General features: G+C 30.3%; 1 pseudogene; it reads right to left on the bottom strand.

Moving 5' to 3' along the window:
• Positions 1-3,496: 3,496 nt before the first annotated feature.
• On the bottom strand, positions 3,497-6,449 carry LOC132413626 (MOB kinase activator 1A-like; annotated as a pseudogene).
• Between the last annotated feature and the right edge of the window lie 283 nt (positions 6,450-6,732).

Raw genomic sequence — 6,732 nt, 5'->3', positions numbered from 1 at the left:
TGAATTTTAATTTGAACACACTTGAGAGTGCTTGAAGGATTTTTATGAGAGTGATATTTCCACTTTGAAGACAAATAATTCATCTTAATTTTGCATCTCTATCTTGAGCATTCTTTTCTCATACTCCTTTCAGAAATATTCTCAAATATATACGGATATCAACTTGGCATTGTAAAACTTTTCTTTGATTATGACTGGGAACACTTAATACAAAATGAGAAGGAAGGAGGGATCTCAGACTTTTCTTTGGAAAGGTAATAACCAATTAGAAGGAAGGTTATATGGAAGGAATATTGAATATTTAAAATGAGGTTGGATAGAGATGATATATTTTCCTGTAGATTGTGAAAAAAGTGTGAAATATGGCATAAGATGGAGATGAAGATTTAGAATTGTCATTTTTTCACATATTTTACTATAGCCTGCCCAATTCACAAGTTCATTATTAAAATAAGTCAATTAGCAAATAATCCCATAGGAATATTTTTTCACCCTGTGTGTAAACTTTCTTCAAAGAAAGCCCATTTGGGTAGCATGTCTAAATCAGTACTGTATTTTCTTTAACAAGAAATTATTCCAGGAAACAATTAGCACTTAATTTGGTGCAGGTGTTAGCATTTCTATAATGTTGACAGTGATTCACAGTGCTTAACACACTTTTTTTGAGAAAAAGTTTAGGTTCACCATCAGTAAGTTTAGTTTTGGTATTTCTCTGAAAATATTATTTGTATTTCAACAATTCTGACATTGACATTTCAGCCCATAATTTCCCTGCAGTTCTGAAGCAATGGGAATAGCAAGCTGAGGAAAAAGTGGATGCAAACAATATGAAAATCTGTGCTAACGAGGCACTGCTTATTCCTCAGAGTAACTTCTGGAAACTCAAAGCTGGTGAAAAATATAGGGCACATGTCCATATTGCTTCAGGGAAATAAAAAGATTTGGCAAAAGAATACACTGATGAAAATAATATGTAAATTAGTATTGGTTTTTCACATACTTTGTACTTAATAACTGAGACAAGAAATTGAAACAGGAGAGTGTAGAAATACAAATTTAATGTCAAGATAACTGCAGAGGAAAACAAAATAACATAGGGTTTTGTGTATGTATGCTCTTCCTGAAAGATCCAGACTGCCAATATTGAGACTCATGGGCTAGTTAGCTGTGTAAATAACAAATGTGTTTTGCTGTGATAATATCTTTATAATTAAGCATACTAATATACAGTATTAAATCTATTGTCATTCCTTCTCATCAGAAAAGACAATGGAAAATCATTCATTGCCTTTACTTATTAGGAATTATTATGATTTATATAAAAATACTTTAAAAATTTATTTGAAATTATTTTTATTTAGTAGATTGTTCAGTAAATAAGAGTCAAATAGAAAGGTATATTGGTCTTACATATAGATAGATATTTAGAAATAGTGCATGATTAAGTTAAAATTATTTCAGAATATTGACAATTGTTTCTATATTATTCTTAAACAATTTTAACAAAAACATTAGTCATCTCACGATTAGTAAGAAAATATATCTTAATGAATTATTCCTAAAGTTGAATACTAATTTCTATTTTAAATGACTGATAAAATATTTTTTAAATGTTTGAAAAATTAAGCACATGTTTTAGGGAACATAAATAAGACAAATAAATTGATATAAAAATCTTAACCTCATATAGCAAAAGTACCTGTGATAGATCATAGAGTAAGATAAACTTTTAACCACCACAGAGATTTACCATCTATAATTCCTATATATTTAAGATGATATATAAAGGTCTTTTTTTCCTTTGTTTTATAGAATTCAATTCATTCACACTGAAAAAAACTTTTCATTTGAGAGTAAACATCTCCCTCTTCTGGAATTTTTATTAAATTCAGGAATCTAAAGATTTTACTCAAAAAACTAAACAATTTTAGTTCACAATGTAGATATATGTGAAAACTTATCAATATGTTTTAAATATAGCTCATTAAGCCTATGAAATTCTATACATTGTAGATTTAATTCATTTTCTCTTTTTTTGGCCCATTACTTATAATTTTACTCTTTTAATTAGGAATATTTAAACTGAGCTGTTAAAACAATATTTGTGTGTGTATATTTTAAATTTAGTTCACTTTCATGGTCTTTATTATGTTCTCTTTAAGTTTTCCTTAGGTTATATTTATTTAAATAAAGCTCATCCATTTCCATAGTACTTTTTCTTTTCTTCCAGTTTTACTGAGATATAATTGACATACAGAACTGTATAAGTTTAAGATGTATAGCATAATGATTTGACTTACATACGTCATGAAATGATTACCACAACAAGTTTAGCAAACATGCATTACTTCATATAGATACAAAATTAAAGAAATTAAAAAAAAATTGTTTTCCTTGTGACAAGAACTTTCAGGATTTACTATTTTAACAACTTTTATATATAACATACAGCAGTGTTAATTACATTTATTATGTTGTACATTACATCCCTAGTATGTTACATTCCACAGTACTCTTAACTAAAGACTCAGTCATATAAAAACAAGTATAGAAGTGATTTTTAAAGTGAACTCAAAACAAAATAATTAAAATACTAAGCACTTTCTTTCATTTTCCAAACCAAAATTTAAACACATTTGAAAAACAACATATAAAGTGACTTTGAAAACTAAGTTTTTCACAATTTTTGGAAGATTTTTTCTTCCTTAACCAAAACTGTGTGTTTAACTAACATTGATTAATAAAGCTTTTAAAAGTGAAAATCTACAAAATCATCCTTAGAAGCCTTAAAATGTATTTCTGATACATACAAGATTTAGGTCAATTTATTTGTTAGTAAAATTCCAAATAAAGATTAAAAAATTTAAGTCATTTTAGAAACAATTTTGGTTGCTCCTATATCATAATGCCCTGTGATGATTTGAATTAAAATCATAGGTTTTGTAAAAATATAAATATATATTCTTAATCTATAAAACACTGGCATATAAACATGAGAATAAAGGTTATCCAAAGTGATACAAATGTTCTAAATGTTATAGAAAGTTAAAGTTACCTTTTATATTCATAAACAGAAGTGAAATAAGACATATTTGGATTTTTTTAGGAAATTTGTTTTGGAAACTTTTAAAATTATTTCTAGTAATTCTTTATATCCTTTGATATTACCTAAAGTAGAGGGTCATTTTTCTTCAATTTATAAAAATAACTAAACTAATAAACTACAGGTTAGTCATCACACATTACAATTAAGAGTGATTCCATGACAATAGCAGAAGTGGTCACACATAGTAGTGACTCAGAATTGGTTGTGCTCTTAAGTTCTCACTCAAAAGCTATGGGGCTCACCTACCTTTGAAGCCATTTTAGCAGTAGGTAGACATTGGGTGTCTTTCTTCCTGTTTTGTCAAAGTTTGAATCACTAGTCTATAACAAATAGCGTTGAGAAATAGTAATAAATGAAGCAAGAGTGTTAATCATGTTCTAGAAGAAGTGGTTATCTGCCTTTTGATCCAAGCCTCTCAACTAATTCCTGGTGCCAATTTATGCCTATCAATCAGGTTGACCTCCTGAGTAAAGAAATAAATGTTTATAGGAAATGTGAGTTAAGTCTCCTCTCACAGTTGCATTACAAAATGAAAGTGCAGCGGATAAATACAGGTATAAACACTGCAGTTGTATTACAGAATGAAAGTGCAGCTGAGAAGTACAGGTGTAAACCCTGAACAGACACATTAAAATAGTCTTTGCCATAGATAAAGTTTTGGGGAAACAGGACACCAATAGTAGAACGAAAATGTTTCATCATCCAGCTTACCAGGAACAAAGTCATCAAGTAGTCAATGTATATTGGAGCAGAGTATTTGATTGGCTTTTTAATATTAGTGTCACCTGCCAAATTATATTCATATGTTGGGCATGCAGACATGAGCAGACAACTTTCTTCAGGACAGAATTCTGTAATACTCTTGTTGAAGAAAGCCACAATGTTAACTGTGATCCATTTTGTGGTTCCCTCTCTCTTCCCCAACATAGCAGCTTGTCTCAGATTCCAATTTCCTAGTGCTCTCTCTGCAGTTTTTAAAGAGCTCATAATGAAAAGCTTCAGGAATATACTTCTTTGAATGTTTAAAAAGATCCCTGTTAAAGAGGAACTCATCTCTCTTTAGAGGGGACGGGAGGGGCAAACTATTCTCAATGACCAGTGGAAGCCCACTTGTCAACTACTTCCCTCTGGGGTCCAACTGGCGCAGGCTGCTGTGGCCTGCTCCCTGCTTCACCAGCTCTAAATGCAGAAACAGCCACATTTGACCAGGCTCACTCTGATTTTAATATAAAATATCTCATACATAAAAATATATATGACATAATGACAAGAGAATAGAGCAAATGTCTCAATACTCATGACCCAAGTTAAGAAATAAAACATTACCATCTTTGAATCTTCCTGTGTGTTTCCCTTTCTAATTAGTTCTCTACCTGCTTGGTGGTAAATGCTTTCTGTTTTAGAGTGTTATAAGATATTTTGAGTGTATATCCATTTTAAAGCATATTTTTGCTGAATATAAAATTCTACTTTCATAAATTTATCTTCTTTAACCACAATTTGAAGGTGTCACTTTCTTTTGGCTTCTATTTTTCCTATAAAGTCACTTGTTATTCTTGTTCTTATTTTTTTTAAAAAGCTCTTTCTTTGACTGCTTTTAATATTTTCTCTTCATCTTTGACTTCTTTAGTTTTACTATGATGCAGGCATAGGAATAATTCCCTTTATATTTTTCTTGTTTGTTATATAAAGTGCTTCTTGCGTCTGTAACTTGATATCTTCTTCAGTTTTTATCTGTTACATATTGCTTTTTGTGCTGCTCTCCTACCTCCATCTCACTCTCATTCATTTCTTGGAGTCCAATTATCCATTTATTAGATCTTTCAACTATATGTCACATGTTTTTTATGATCCTTCCTAAATCTTCTATCCTGGTCTTTTTGTAATCTTTTTTCCTTTTTTGACTTATCTCTTAATTATCTAATTCCTTCTTTATGTATGTACAATCTATTGCTAAATACAAACTTGGAGTTTTGTTACTAAATTTAATCACTTCTAAAATTTGCTTATGATTATTTTTTGTTTCCACTTATCTATTATAATTCTCTACCATAATATTTTATTCTTTGTTCATATTAAATGCTGACTTAAAAAAATTTTATCTGTGAACTCCAATATCTGGATATCTTTTGGATCTGCTTCTATTGTCATCTTTTTTCCTCTTGTTTGATGAAATCTGTGATATTAATACTAGATGTTTTAAAAACTGGATGTGAACATTATTCATGAAAACTCTTAGGTATAAAGTAAGGCTATGGATATTGTTATCCTGTCGCAGTGAAGATTCACCATACAGCCATTAGGCTAGTGGCAAATCACCTGTTACAACCAGGGACTAAGAAGACTCAGTTTTATGTTTCAAGCTTTGTGGTGGTTCATCTATACCCAGTGCAGCCTCACTCCTAAGGTGTATCTTTTGGGTGAAAGATTTGAGTGCTTAACAACTTCTTTTTTTTTTTTGGTTATCCCTGAATTTTAATGTTTGTCTTTCCAGCCAAATGTCACTTGTGAAAATGGGATAATGATATAGAAAATGAGCCTTACAGCTATTGCTGTCACTTATATTTATGTATCTATAACTTCCTCAAGGGGGAAAATGACCTCAAATATCAGCCTTATCTTGTGGTTTTGTTCCTCTACCAGACTGTGACCCAACATTTTAGTATTGCCATTATTGCTATGAGGTTTATTAAAAGTGGTTTTGTTTTTGTTTTTATCTTATCTAGTCATGCTAAGTGAGAGAGTTCATCCAAAACAAGTTTTTCAGCAATTGAAAGAGTAGACCTTTTTCTTTTGAATTTTGATGGAAAAAATTCTGGTTTTCATTTTCAGAATTTGTAGTGTTTTGGTTTTTTTTTTCAAACTCCCCTTGTCATTTTTGATAATCTCATACTGTTTCTCATTTTCCTCTACTAGCTTTTATTTCATTAAAGCCTTATTTAAAAATAACTTCCTATTCTATATGTTACAATTCCAACACCCAATGTCTAGTCTTTCAAGCCCTAGTATCTAATACGTTGTGGTTTTTCAGATTCTTAACTATGATTGCTTATTTTCTTATATATCAGTTGAGGTATGATTGTGAAGTCATACTAAGCATATTTTAATGTGCAAGAATCATGGAAAGTTCTGAAATGAGGATATCCTTCACCAGTGTCAATGTGTGGTACTAGTTGTATTTATTCAAATATATTTTTAAATTTTTATTTCATTTAAAAATATTAGTCTAGGAAGTCCCTAAATATGTGGGTATTACAAGTCCAAAATTATTTCAAGTAATAGTAAAAGCTCAAGGCTACAAAATCTGGGAACCATTTACCTTATCTGAAGTCAGGGAATACATTGCTTTGATGGTTGCTTTACTAAGATTAATTCCTCCACATGTCTGTTAATCTCACAAACCTTCATTATTAAATTGTGTCCCTGAGTAAGCATTTGCTTCAGTGTTTCAGTGTATCTACTTCTGCAGTTTCAGTTCAGTTAGAAGCATATAAAATTGTTTATTTTCATTTGTCTGTCATCTGGGTATTTTGCGATTGTGGAGAACATTTCGTAATACCAGAATTGCTATATTGCTGGGAGAGAAGTACACTTATTTTTGTTTTGAAAAGGTAACTTTAGTCTCT

Source organism: Delphinus delphis, chromosome 18, assembly GCF_949987515.2.
Source record: "Delphinus delphis chromosome 18, mDelDel1.2, whole genome shotgun sequence".
In the NCBI taxonomy this organism is placed as follows: domain Eukaryota; kingdom Metazoa; phylum Chordata; class Mammalia; order Artiodactyla; family Delphinidae; genus Delphinus; species Delphinus delphis.
The sequence above is the reverse complement of the archived record's forward strand: the minus strand, read 5'-3'. Positions and strand labels throughout refer to the sequence as shown.